Genomic DNA, 14,883 nt, shown 5'->3' with positions numbered 1-14,883 from the left:
GGTCCTACTCTCGCCCCTTCCATGCAGCTGCTCCAACACACGCCCCCCCCCCCTACTGCAGGCCTCACTCTCCTTGCATTGCTTTACTTCTCAAGTTCTGCGATTGTCCACCAGGGAGAGCTCACACGATGGCTAAGTTTTGAGTTGTTCTGAATCCTGCTGAGCCAGTAACAGAGCTGMGTTCACTGTGGTAGTTCGTAGGGGAAAAGGAGGCTGGGTATGCTGCAGTATTAGGTCTAGGACACGGTACACAGTTCTCCCAACGGTAGATCGTGAGCTACCGGTAGCTCGCAGCCAACGTGTATGAGTAGCTCACCAAGCAATTCTGAAAGTACATGCATGTTTTTCATGTGTTCCCATCGCAAACTTTCATAAACAAGCTCTTGGCTACTATTCAACCAAAACCACATTGACATTATCCTACCCCTGGTTAGCCACTATTGGCTTAAAAAGCCCAAATTAACACAATCTGCCAATTAATTTCTGGCAATATTTCCTTTTGCCTCAGTCTGTCTGCTTGGTATGTGCATTTGTCTATCACTCAGTATGTTGCCAGTTAGCCGRGCTAGTAATGATAACCATCTTGTGGGTAGACAGACTTTCTGCAAAAACTCAATTAAATGTTAACTGCAAAGTAGGCTTACCTGACAAAGATATGATTATTTTTGTGTGGCCATCCTTTTGCAAACGCTGCCATAACGTGCTGCAGCAGTAAGCCTAACAAACATCACTACACTGACACATTCCCCACTTTCTGAATGCGCAATTAAAGGGGAGTTGCACATAATTTTTTTCAGACCTCAAAATTGCTCTTGTGATTTTTAAATTCTGAAATTTCCTTCCCCAATTACATTTTCCGTCAAGATAGCAACGGCGCCCCCTTCAGCAGTTCTATCTACTGTAGAGAGAGCCTGCAGAYTTCTGTCATACTATCCAGGTCTGTGCCCAAACAGTTCGAGCTTCTACTTTTAAAAATCCATCTCGCCAGAAATGAGTCCCTCACTGTTGCTGCTTGTTATAGACCCCCTCTCAGCTCCAGCTGTGCCTTGGACACCATATGTGAATTGATTGCCCCTATCTATCGTCAGAGTTCGTACTGTTAGGTGACCTAAACTGGGATATGCTTAACACCCCGGCCGTCCTACAATCTAAGCTAGATGCCCTCAATCTCACACAAATTATCAAGGAACCTACCAGGTACAACCCCAAATCTGTAAACATGGGCACCCTCATAGATATCATCCTGACCAACATGCCCTCTAAATACACCTCTGCTCTTTTCAACCAGGATCTCAGCGATCACTGCCTCATTGCCTGCGTCCGTTATAGGTCAAACGACCACCCCTCATCACTGTCAAACGCTCCCTAAAACACTTCTGCGAGCAGGCCTTTCTAATCGACCTGGCCCGGGTATCCTGGAAGGATATTGACCTCATCCCATCAGTAGAGGATGCCTGGTTGTTCTTTTAAAAGTGCTTTCCTCACCATCTTAATTAATCATGCCCCTTTCAAAAAGGCTAGCTTTTTCAAACAGAAATTTGCATCCTGCAGCACTAATTCCAAAAAGTTTTGGGACACTAAAGTCCATGAAAAATAAGAGCACTTGCTCCCAGCTACCCACTGCACTGAGGCTAGGAAACACTGTCACCACCGATAATTCCACGATAATCAATAATTTCAATAAGCATTTCTCTATGGCTGGCCATGCTTCCACCTGGCTACCCCGGCAAACAGCTCTGCACCCCCCCGCAGCAACTGGCCCAAGCCCCCCCCCACCCCCTCCCCGCTCTCTATCACCCAAATCCAGATAGCTGATGTTCTGAAAAGCTGCAAAGTCTGGATCCCTACAAATAAGATGGGCTAGACAATCTGGACCCTCTCTTCCTAAAATTATCCCTCCCTGTTACTAGTCTGTTCAACCTTTCTTTCGTTTCATCTGAGATTCCTAAAGATTGGAAAGTGGCCGCGGTCATCCCCCTCTTCAAAGGGGAGACACTCTAGACCCAAAATGTTACAGACCTATATCCATCCGCCCTGCCTTTCTAAAGTCTTCGAAAGCTAAGTGTGCTAACAGATCACCGACCATTCGAATCCCACCGTACCTTCTCCGCTATGCAATCTGGTGTCCGAGCTGGTCACAGGTGCATCTCAGCCACGCTCAAGGTATTAAACGATATCATAACCGCCATCGATAAAATACAGTACTGTGCAGCAGTCTCCATCGATCTGGCCAAGACTTTCGACTCTCAATCATCGTAGTCTTATCGGCAGACTCAACAGCCTTGGTTTCTCTAATGACTGCCTCAACCGGTCACTAACTACTTCTCAGATAGAGTTCAGTGTGTCAAATCGGAGGGCCTGTTGTACGGACCTCTGGCAGTCTATGGGGGTGCCACAGGGTTCAATTCTCGGGCTGACTCTTTTTCTCTGTATATATCAATGATGTCGCTCTTGCTGCGGATGATAATTTGATCCACCTCTACGCAGACGACACCATTCTGTATACTTCTGGCCCTTCTCTGGACACTGTTAACAAACCGCCAGACGAGCTTCAATGCCATGCAACACTCCTTCCGTGGCCTCCAACTGTTCTTAAATGCTAGTAAAACAAAATGCATGCTCTTCGCCCGCCCGCCCGACTAGCATCACTACTCTGGACAGTTCTGACTTAGAATATGTGGACAACTATGAGTACCTAGGTGTCTGGTTAGACTGTAAACTCTCCTTCCAGACTCATATTAAGCATCTTCAATCCAAAATTAAATCTAGAATTGGCTTCCTATTTCGCAACAAAGCATCCTTCACTCATGCTGCCAAACATACCTTCGTAAAACTGACTATCCTACCAATCCTTGACTTCGGCGATGTCATTTACAAAATAGCCCCCAACACTCTACTCAGCAAATTGGATGCGGTCTATCAGTGCCATCCGTTTTGTCACCAAAGCCCCATATACCACCCTCCGCTGCGACCTGTCGTTCGTCGGCCCTCGCTACATACTCTTCACCAAATCCACATCTACAAGTCTCTGCTACGTAAAGCCCCGCCTTATCTCAGCTCACTGGTCACCATAGCAGCACCTACCCTTAGCACGCGCTCCAGCAGGTATATTTCACTGGTCATCCCAAAAGCCAACACTTACTTTGGCCGCATTTCCTTCCAGTTCTCTGCTGCCAATGACTGGAATGAATTGCAAAAATCACTGAAGTTGCAGACTTATATCTCCCTCACCAACTTTAAGCATCAGCTGTCAGAGCAGCTMACGATCGCTGCAGCTGTACACAGCCCATCTGTAAATGGCCCATCCAACCAAATACCTACCTCATCCCATGTTTTTGTTTTTCTGGTCTTTTGCACACCAGTATTTCTACTTGCACATCCTCATCTGCACATTTATCACTCCAGTGTTAATTGGTAAATTGTAATTACTTTGCCACTATGGCCTATTTATTGCCTTACCTCCTTACTTCATTTTCACACACTGTATACAGATTATTTTATTGTGTTTTGACTGTACGTTTGTTTATCCCATTTGTAACTCTGTGTTTTTGTCGCACTGCTTTTCTTTATCTTGGCCAGGTCGCAGTTGTAAATGAGAACTTGTTTCTCAACTGGCCTACCTGGTTAAATAAAAAAAGCATTGACATGGATTCAGAACATAATTTTTTTGTTGGTCCTCTATCAATAATTGTAATATTAAGAGTAAAAATAAATAAAAACAGAACAGAATTCCCAAAAATACAAAATAATTTAATGGTGCCCCTTAGAGGTGTTTTTTCACCATTATTTTGAACAGGTATATTGACAGAACACACATCTCATGTACAGTAAGGACTGGGAGCAGAGAAGAATGTGCCTATTTGAAAGCAACATTTTAGATTTGTTTTTAAAGTAGCTGGTGCTAGAAAAGGTTGGAGACCCCTGGTCTAGGAGGTAATAAGCTCTGAAGCTAGCTGTGGCCTCAACTGAACTTCTGATTCATGGAAAACTCAGCTGCATTCATGTGGAGGCAAGATGTTGGAATTTACTCAACTTTTGGGACGCCAAAGAGCAGCATCATAACAGACGCAAAAGACTGCAATGATACAGAGAGAAAAAAAGTACATTTCTGTGAACTGCTGTTGCGATTCTTCTGCCAAGTTCATGCTGACACCACAAACAACATTCTACATCACACACACACAGGCGGAACGCAAGTCTGATTACTGTACACCCCTCCAGCTGCTCGATGCAGGATAACAGAGCTCAGTTTCACAGGCCATGGGTTTGCATGCTGCCTGGGAACAGAGAACAGTGGGCCCAGCTTTATCAGGATTAAGGATGACATCATACACTCATGTTTGTTGTCACAACCTGCGATGGAGCCTTTTGTTCCTGAWCAACTACAGTTGAAGTCAGAAGTTTACATACACCTTAGCCAAATACATTTAAACTCAGTTTTTCACAATTCCTGACATTTAATCCTRGTAAAAATTCTATGTCTTAGGTTAGTTAGGATCACCACTTTATTTTAAGAATGTGAAATGTCAGAATAATAGAATGATTTATTTCAGCTTATTTCTTTCATCACATTCCCAGTGGGTCAGAAGTTTACATACACTCAATTAGTATTTGGTAGCATTGCCTTTAAATTGTTTAACTTGGGTCAAACGTTTCAGGTAGACTTCCACAAGCTTCCCACAATAAGTTGGGTGAATTTTTGACCATTCCTCCTGACAGAGCTGGTGTAACTGAGTCAGGTTTGTAGGCCTCCTTGCTCGCACACGCTTTTTCAACAAAGTTTCTATAGGATTGAGGTCAGGGCTTTGTGATGGCCACTCCAATACCTTGACTTTGTTGTCCTTAAGCCATTTTGCCACAACTTTGGAAGTATGCTTGGGTTCATTGTCCATTTGGAAGATCCATTTGCGACCAAGCTTTAGCTTCCTGTCTGATGTCTTGGGATGTTGCTTCAATATATCCACATAARTTTCTTTCCTCATGATTCCATCTATTTTCTGAAGTGCACCAGTCCCTCCTGCATCGAAGCACCCCCACAACATGATGCTGCCACCCCCGTGCTTCACGGTTGGGATGGTGTTCTTTGGCTTGCAAGCATCCCCCTTTTTCCTCCAAACATAACGATGGTCATTATGGCCAAACAGTTCTATTTTTATTTCATCAGACCAGAGGATATTTCTCCAAAAGTACAATCTATGGTAGCTTCAGGCATTTGGAAATTGCTCCCAAGGATGAACCAGACTTATGGAGGTCTACAATTTTTTTTCTGAGGTCTTGGCTGATTTATTTTGATTTTTTCCATGATGTCATGCAAAGAGGCACTGAGTTTGAAGGTAGGCCTTGAAATACATCCACAGGTAAACCTCCAATTGACTCAAATTATGTCAATTAGCCTATCAGAAGCTTCTAAAGCCATGACATAATTTTGGGGAATTCTCCAAGCTGTTGAAAAGCACCGTCAACTTAGTGTATGTAAACTTCTGACCCACTGGAATTATGGAATTGTGATACAGTGAATTATAAGTGAAATAATCTGTAAACAATTGTTGGAAAAATMACTTGTGTCATGCACAAAGTAGATGTTCTAACCGACTTGCCAAAACTATAGTTTGTTAACAAGAAGTTTGTGGAGTGGTTGAAAAACGAGTTTTAATGACTCCAACCTAAGTGTATGTAAACTTCCGACTTCAACTGTAACTGTGCTTTATGACCTGCACTATTCAATTTCAGGGAATTACAGGAATAAAATACTCTGAAACTTTACTGTAAGGTGAGAGTGACTTGATTGTTTAAATTTGAACGGTTGTACGTGATTCATTGCTGTAGTCTGTGTGCTGTGGAATGGCAAATGTGACTGCTGTATTTTGTACTGTTTGTTACTGAATAAACACTTTTRGATTAGTTGGCTGAAAAAATATAGCCTAAATGAATATAGTTGTTTATAATTAATGACTCTGAAGCTTAAGTATTTTTGTTTCACCCATGTAACTTTATCAAATCAAATTGTATTAGTCACATGCGCCGAATATAACAGGTGTAGTAGACCTTACTGTGAAATGCTTACTTACAAGCCCCTAACCTAACCAACAATTCAGTAAAAAAAAATATGGATAAGAATAAGAAATTAAATTAATAAGTAATTAAAGAGTAGCAGTAAATTAACAATAGCGAGACTATATACAGGGGGGTTGCGGTACAGAGTAAATGAGCGGGGACAGTGGTTAGTTGAGGTAATATGTACATGAATGTTGAGTTATTAAAGTGACTATGCATAGATGATAACAACAGAGAATAGCAGTGGTATAAAAGGGGGGGGAAATGCAAATAGTCTGGTTAGAAATTTGATTAGGTGTTTAGGAGTCTTATGGCTTGGGGGTAGAAGCTGTTTAGAAGCCTCTTGGACCTAGACTTTGTGCTCCGGTACCACTTGCCGTGCGGTAGCAGAGAGAACAGTCTTTGACTAGGGTGGCTGGAGTCTGACAATTTTTAGGGCCTTCCTCTGACACCGCCTGGTATAGAGGTCCTGGATGGCAGGAAGCTTGGCCTCAGTGATGTACTGGGCCGTTTGCACTACCCTCTGTAATGCCTTGCGGTTGGAGGCCGAGCAGTTGCCATACCAGGAAGTGGTGCAACCAGTCAGGATGCTCTCGATGGTGCAGCTGTAGAACCTTTTGAGGATCTGAGGACCCATGCCAAATCTTTTCAGTCTCCTGAGGGGGAATAGGTTTTGTCATGCCCTCTTCACGACTGTCTTGGTGGGCTTGGACCATGTTAGTTTGTTGGTGATGTGGACACCAAGGAACTTGAAGCTCTCAACCTGCTCCACTGTAGCCCCGTCGATGAGAATGGGGGAGTGCTCGGTCCTCTTATTCCTGTAGTCCACAATCATCTCCTTTGTCTTGATCACGTTGAGGGAGAGGTTGTTGTCCTGGCACCACACGGCCAGATCTCTGACCTCCCTATAGGCTGCCTCGTCGTTGTCGGTGATCAGGCCTACCGCTGTTGTGTCATRGGCAAACTTAATGATGGTGTTAGAGTTGTGCCTGGCCGTGCAATCATGCGTGAACAGGGAATACAGGAGGGGACTGACCACGCACCCCTGAGGGGCCCCTGTGTTGAGGATCAGCGTGGCGGATGTATTGTTACCTACCCTTACCACCTGGGGGTGTCCTGTCAGGAATTCCAGGATCCAGTTGCAGAGGGAGGTGTTTAGTCCCAGGGTCCTTAGCTATCTGATGAACTTTGAGGGCACTATGGTGTTGAACGCTGAGCTGTAGTCAATGAATAGCATTCTCACATAGGTGTTCCTTCTGTCCAGGTGGGAAAGGTCAGTGTGGAGTGCAATAGAGATTGCATCATCTGTGGATCTTTTAGGGAGGTATGTAAATTGGAGTGGGTTTAGGGTTTCTGGGATAATGGTGTTGATGTGAGCTATGACCAGCCTTTCAAACTTTAGTCTGATAACTTTAGTCTGATAATATATGTTTGTGTTCAATATAATGCGTTTGTGATTCAATATTTGATATCTGGGTAGAAAAATATTTATATCCTGAATGAATGTACCGTAATTCACCCATAGGGAAATTACATTAATTCATTTAATTGAGCTCAAATGGCTAGAGGACTGTGTTTGTGCATGTGTGTGAAATGCAACTTTTGCCCATTTATATTTCTAGTCTTGTATATCAAAGGATGTCCATGAGTGTAGTCTTAAAAAGTAGTGACATCGTATTTCAAGTGGACTATCTTCATCTTCCACTTGAAATTCGAACTCATGTTTCAGTTGCTACATGTTTTGTAAAAATGCTCTCTGGGACGTCCAAAGCCCCCCGCCACACCTCACTCCTCCTATGTCTGGTATTTTATTAAGGCTACTTGAATAATGTACTTTTATTCAATGGTAATTCATTTTTCTGTCACTATGTCATTCTCTTTCGTGGGTGTTAAAGGACGCTTCCCTACACATGCTCTACTCCGTCATTCTCATGGTCTAACGTCTCAGGGGCTTGCTCCAGGTTGGGCCCCGTGCCAATTCAATAAACATAAGTGCTTGTAATGATTCTGTTGTAGGAGCTCGCCTTAACGTTGGCCATGCATGCAGTCAGTTGTTGCATCCGAAATTGCACCCTATTCCCTATGTATTGCACTAGTTTTGGGAGTGCACCATAGGGAATAGGGTGCCATTTGGGATGCAGTCAGTGCCTCAGTTGACCAGGGGATGTGGCTCTATGCGTCTATCTGCTCTGCAGTCATTACATAACCAGAGCGCTAGGCTAGGCTAGTTAGCCAAACCACAGTGCAGCTGGTCTGGGGAGAGAAGGCAGAGAGAGGGGAGTGCATCAGAGGAGGAACACATTGTCTGAGAATTCAACCTCACAGGGAGCAATTAGGAAAGGGACCAGTGATTTATACATACACTAGATGACTGAAAGGGGGTGATGTTTTGACGCCACCGTGCCTCCATCTTGACACTCCCCCACCATTGTAAAATATATTTTGAAAGCTATAAAAATGCATTTAATTTCTACACTCGTTTTCGCCACATTTATTCTATTAGACACCTTAATTCATACTTTCAAATTATATTATGTGAGATAAACATAAAAAAAAAAAAATTAAATATATTTTGTTCTGTGTATTGCACTGTTGAAGATGAATTCTCTGTGTATTTCATTCAAATGTATTTATAATACAGTAACCCAGCCTAAAATCCCAACCAGCAAGCAATGCAGATGTAGAAGCACGGTGGATAGGACAAACTCTCTAGAAAGGCAGGAACCTAGGAAGAAACCTAGAGAGGAACCAGGCTCTGAGGGGTGCCGAGTCCTCTTCGGCTGTGCCAGATGGAGATAGTACATGGCAATTAAGGCCAGATTGTTCTTCAACATGTTTAAACTTTCATAGATGACCAGCAGGGTCATTCGGAGGTCGAGACAGCAGGTGAGGTAGAGAGAAAGAGAGAGGGTCAAAACAGCAGGTCCGGGACAAGAAAGTACGTCRGGTGAACAGGTCAGGGTTCCATAGCTGCAGGCAAGACAGTTGAAACTGGTGCAGCAGCATGACCAGGTGGACTGGGGACAGCCAGGGGTCATCAGGCCAGGTATTTTCTGTATATCGTAACAAATTTCTTGTGACAAATGTTTTATGTTTTTAGGGGTGCGACTGTATCTAGGGTATTACGCAAGATTACATTTAGTTCCTCAGTTAGTTGGTTAACCGATTTTTGTACTTCCGAAGTCCATGGGTAGGTGGAGAGAGTCTGGAAGGGCTTCAATTCATCTTTGTTTTGTCAGAATTTATAGCACGGCTTTTGATGATCCTTGGTTGGGGTCTGAGCAGAATATTGCAAACATAATAAGATGGAGGTCCGATAGTCCAGGATTAGGAGGAAAAACATTTAGATCCACAATATTTATTCCACGGGACAAAACTAGATTAATTAAGGGTATGACTGTGGCAATGAGTAAGTCCGGAGACATGTTAGACAAAACCAACTGAGTCGAGGATAGCTCCGAAAACCTTTTGGAGTGGGTCTGTGGACTTTTCCATGTGAATATTTAAGTGACCAAAAATTTGAATATTATCTGCCATGACTACAAGGTCCGATAGGAATTCAGGAAACTCCGTGAGGATCACTGTATATGGCCCAGGAGGCCTGTAAACAGTAGCTATAAAAAGTGATTGAGTAGGCTGCGTAGATTTCATGACTAGAAGCTGAGCATCCCCACCGTTAGGGGATGCTCGGGGGATATGGTCACTAGTGTAACCAGGAGGAGAGGCCTCATTTAACACAGTCAATTCATCATGCTTGAGCCATGTTTCAGTCAGGCCAGTCACATCAAGATTATGATCAGTGATTAGTTAATTGACTATGACTGGCTTGGAAGTGAGGGAACTAACATTAAGTAGCCCTGTTTTGAGATGTGAGATATCACAATCTCTTTCAACAATGACAGGAATGGAGGAGGTCTTTATTCCAGTGAGATTGCTAAGGCGAACACCGCCATGTTTAGTTTTGCTCAACCTAGATCGAGGCACAGACACCGTTTCAATGGGGATAGCTGAGCTGACTACACTGACTGTGCTAGTGGCAGACTCCACTAAGCTGGCAGGCTGGCTATCTCATTGTGGAGCTAGAGGAGTTAGAGCCATGTCTATGTTGATAGATAAGATATATCTTGTATTTTTATCATAAAAAGTGACAACATCAGTTTGAATGTGTATGAGCCTCTTCATGGCTCCTTATCCAGGGGTCAGGCAGCAACACTGAAGACAAAGAATTGTGTTGCACATTGCATGGCTCACTATAGGTCACACTGATATGGCGTGGGACGGTTGATTGATATGGTTGACAGCCATTAGAATTGTGCCACATGTATCCATGTGTCAATGACTACACTGACCTCAGGCCTAGAGTGATAGACTATAGTGCCTGTAAAAATCCACCAGCAAGGAAATCAATGATTAAAACAAAAACAAATCAATYTATTGAGAATCAGATTGCCTGTAGACTGTTGACAATGCCACACAAGCACTGCTACTGCTGGATGATGCACACGGTACTCTTTTGTACAACTACCTCCCTTTGACTAACTACAAAGTCTAAGGGTAAACACTTCTCTTGAATCAAGACCTGGTCTGTATGGTTTCTGTTTTGTCCCTGGCTGTAGTCAGGTAATTAAACTGTATCTAAATGTTGCATTCTCATGTCTGACAACTGGCACAGTGGCCCTTCTTAGAGGTGATGATAATCGCTTATGATTGATCGTGGAAAACCACACGCAATAGCTCTTAAGGACTGTCCTAACTCAAGCCACCAGATGCTTGTTCTTCTCTCTCTATTTGGAAAACAGAGCGGGAGAGAGGTATTATATTCAGCCATTGCCTCATCAAACCATTGGCATAACAAACCTTTGCTCTGGTGACTGCTACTGCTGTGTGTGTGATACTTGTATAATACTGGCTTTGTCAGACACCGTCTTGTCTTTCCCAATCTCCCATGGCATTTGGTGAAATTAAGAAATAGAATGTCATCACAAACRGAAGATAAAAAATGTAAAAGAAGAAATCTATCGTTTTGAGAGCTTGTCACTTAAATCCAAAGTAAAATATTTTTGTAGAAAACCTCTCCATTATTATATAACTAGAGTAGCATACATAGTATAAACTATAATAACATAACATTATTATATAACTAGGTTACAGCAACAGGTCAACTAGGCACKATTTCTCTAGTCTAGCCCAATGGGTTAGTACTATCTGGGATCCTTGGGAGGTCCTTACCATAACATTAACTCTTAACCTTAACCATAACCCTTACCTTGACCATTTTAAATGTCAACTTCAATGGGGTAGGGACATCCCAAGGATCTAACCCAATGGTCATAAGATATGGATGGTGACATCCTCAGTGCTTACACCACAACACTGTTTTGGCTTCTGATTGGTCCCTGGTGGTCGTGCTGGTTGTTGGGGATCTATATCCATCTTAGTCCCTCCTGAACTTTTCCACATGCTGACCTTTGACCTCTAACCTCAACAGCATCTGTGGTCGAGAGAGAGAGAGAGAGACCAAGAGAAGAGAAGAGAAGAGGAGAGAGAGAGAGAGCACTAACACCTGTCTGTGTGAGGAGAGGTAATTATGAGTGTCACATTGAGGGAAATGGGGCACCAAACCCACACTATTTACATGTCCCTACAACTCTAATTATGGCCTGCTATCTCTCAGAGTTATTGAGGGACAAGCATACAAGACTAACTTGATTTAAACCCTTTGGCTCCCTAGGGATCATCAGTCATCTACAGCTCATACATGCACCTTGTAAATTAATTTTCAGTAACCTACTAGCAAAATTGTATCTGGGAAGGCACTGTAAAGCTGAGGGGACATATGAACTCCACCTAAAATCTTCAGTCTTCATCTTGTCTGTGCTTGATGATTTTCTGCAGCTCAAATGCCAAAATGAGTGCCCGGTACACATGACCAAATGCATTAAGGAAGTGGAGCAACCGGTCAACTGTGGGCAAAAGTCTCAGCCCCTCAGGGACGACTAATTTGTCTTGTAGTGTGTGTGTGTTGTGCTGTGTCGTACAGCTGTGTCGTGGAAGACTCACCTGATAGTTGTGGGTGTGTTGTTGTGTTGTGTGTGTGTGTGTGTGTGTGTGTGTGTGTGTGTGTGTGGTGTGTTGTGTGTGTGTTGGTGTGTGTGTGTGTGTGTGTTGTGTGTGTGTGTTGGTTTGCGAGACACATACACAGCAGGGGCATTCATAAGGTCTGGCTGGTTCATAAGAGTGAACACATCAGTGAGACACATCAACCTCCTCTTTTAAACAGCTGACTGCTGGTCTCGGGTGAACTGGTGCAGAATTCATTACATTGGCCCTCTATTCACTTTCTCTCTCTCTTTCCCTCTCTCTCTTTCTCTCTCCCTCTCACTCCCCAGTCACACCCACTCATTCACCCACTCATACTACATCCTCACCTCACGTCCACCCCCCCTCCACATCCACCACCCACTCCACTCACTCCTCACTCACCACTCACTCACTCACTCACTCACTCACATCACTCACTCACTCACTCACATCACTCACCTCACTCATTCAACTCTCACTCAGTCACCCACCCACTCACCCACTCCCTCACTCACTCACTCCTCACCTCACTCACTCACTCACTCATCACTCACTCACTCACTCACTCCACTCACCATCATTCACTCCCTCACTCAGCACCCACACCACTCACCACTCACTCACTCACTCACTCACCACTCACTCACCTCCCACTCACTCACATCCACTCACTACACCACTCACTCACTCACTCAACTCACTCACTCAACTCACTCATCATCTCACTCACTCAGTCACCCACCACTCACTCCACTCCCTCACTCACTCACTCCACTCCCTCACATCACTCACTCACCTCACTCACGTCACTCTCATCACTCACTCACTCACTCTCACTCACTCTCTGTATCCCTCTCTCCTAACTATCTCTCTCCCTCACTGTAGTCATGGTCTAATGTTCCTTTTGCTGACCCCTCGATGATGAGTAACTCTGAGTTTGAAGTCTAAGTATTGAATCTCAAATTTCTTTCCCCTGAGGCAAGTCTAGGTACCGCTCTGAGAAACACAGACATTCTTAAACACAGACAGAAATACATTCATGGCTCTGATCTCAGTGTGAACATGGCCTGTATGTGTATTTATACATGCTACAGCCATATGTTCCTTCCTTTGAACATGTGGCCTAAAGAGGAACTCATTGACCTTCCATCAGCTGCTGGATTTGACCTGCTCAGATTTCCATTCTCTCACATGAGACATACTGTAAATATACGCACAGGAGGTTGTGGCACCTTAACTGAGCCATACAGAACTAATGTTTGACTGATGATGATTGTTACTGCTAACAGATGTCGAAGCATCAACCATTAAGTATAGTCTACTAACTACAACAGCCCAGCATGGTTGGACCTGATGTCCCCCTGAAGACGTGGTCTCACAGGGGTTGGTGGCACCTTAATTGGGAGACAGCTCCGTAATGACTGGAGTGGAATACCATGTGGAAACCACGTGTTTGATGTTTTTGATACCATTCCAACAATTCCGCTCCAGCCATTTCCACGAGTCTGTCCTCCCCAATTAAGCCACCAACCTCCCGTGTGTCTTCAGGGGACATCAGGTCCAACCATGCTGGGCTGTTGTAGTTTAGACTATACTTAATGGTTGATGCTTCGCCACATCTGTTCAGAACACATCAGTCAAACATTAGTTCTGTATGGCTCAGTTTTAGAGCATGCACTTGCACAGCCAGGGTTATGGTTTCGATTCTCGGGCCACACCCCATACATATATATACACTGCTCCAAAATAAAGGGAACACTTAAACAACACAATGTAACTCCAAGTCAATCACACTTCTGTGAAATCAAACTGTCCACTTAGGAAGCAACACTGATTGACAATAAATTTCACATGCTGTGCAAAGAATAGACAAAAAGTGGAAATTATAGGCAATTAGCAAGACACCCCAATAAAGGAGTGGTTCTGCAGGTGGTGACCACAGACCACTTCTCAGTTCCTATGCTTCCTGGCTGATGTTTTGGTCACTTTTGAATGCTGGCGTGCTTCACTCTAGTGTAGCATGAGACGGGTCTACAACCCACACAAGTGGCTCAGGTAGGCAGCTCATCCAGGATGGCACATCAATGCGAGCTGTGGCAAGAAGGTTTGCTGTGTCTGTCAGCGTAGTGTCCAGAGCATGGAGGCGCTACCAGGAGACAGGCCAGTACATCAGGAGACGTGGAGGAGGCGTAGGAGGCAACAACCCAGCAGCAGAGCCGCTACCTCCGCCTTTGTGCAAGGAGGATCACTGCCAGAGCCCTGCAAAATGACCTCCAGCAGGCCACAAATGTGCATGTGTCTGCTCAAACGGTCAGAACAGACTCCATGAGGGTGGCATGAGGGCCCGACGTCCACAGGTGGGGTTGTGCTTACAGCCCAACACCGTGCAGGACGTTTGGCATTTGCCAGAGAACACCAAGATTGGCAAATTCGCCACGCGCGCCGTGCTCTTCACACGAGATAAACAGGTTCACACTGAGCACATGTGACGACGTGACAGAGTCTGGAGACGCCGTGGAGAACGTTCTGCTGCTGCAACATCCTCCAGCATGACCGGTTTGGCGTGGGTCAGTCATGGTGTGGGTGGCATTTCTTTGGGGGCCGCACAGCCCTCCATGTGCTCGCCAGAGGTAGCCTGACTGCCATTAGGTACCGAGATTAGATCCTCAGACCCCTTGTGAGACCATATGCTGACACATGCACATTTGTGGCCTGCTGGAGTCATTTTGCAGGGCTCTGCAGTGCTCC

The 14,883-nt window shown here is 44.4% G+C and overlaps 1 protein-coding gene across 1 annotated transcript in view; it reads left to right on the top strand.

Annotated features, from left to right (window-relative positions):
- The first annotated feature begins 7,272 nt into the window (after positions 1–7,272).
- Positions 7,273–14,883, top strand: part of LOC111954644 (dual specificity protein phosphatase 10) — a 56,978-nt gene continuing 49,367 nt past the window's right edge. The window contains exons 1-2 of the mRNA XM_023974520.3: positions 7,273–7,378; positions 11,543–11,635. The gene's annotated coding sequence lies outside the window, so the exon portion shown is untranslated. The remainder of the gene's footprint in view (positions 7,379–11,542; positions 11,636–14,883) is intronic.

This window comes from Salvelinus sp. IW2-2015, linkage group LG28 (genome assembly GCF_002910315.2).
Source record: "Salvelinus sp. IW2-2015 linkage group LG28, ASM291031v2, whole genome shotgun sequence".
NCBI lineage: Eukaryota > Metazoa > Chordata > Actinopteri > Salmoniformes > Salmonidae > Salvelinus > Salvelinus sp. IW2-2015.
This window is presented reverse-complemented; position numbering and strand designations above follow the sequence as displayed.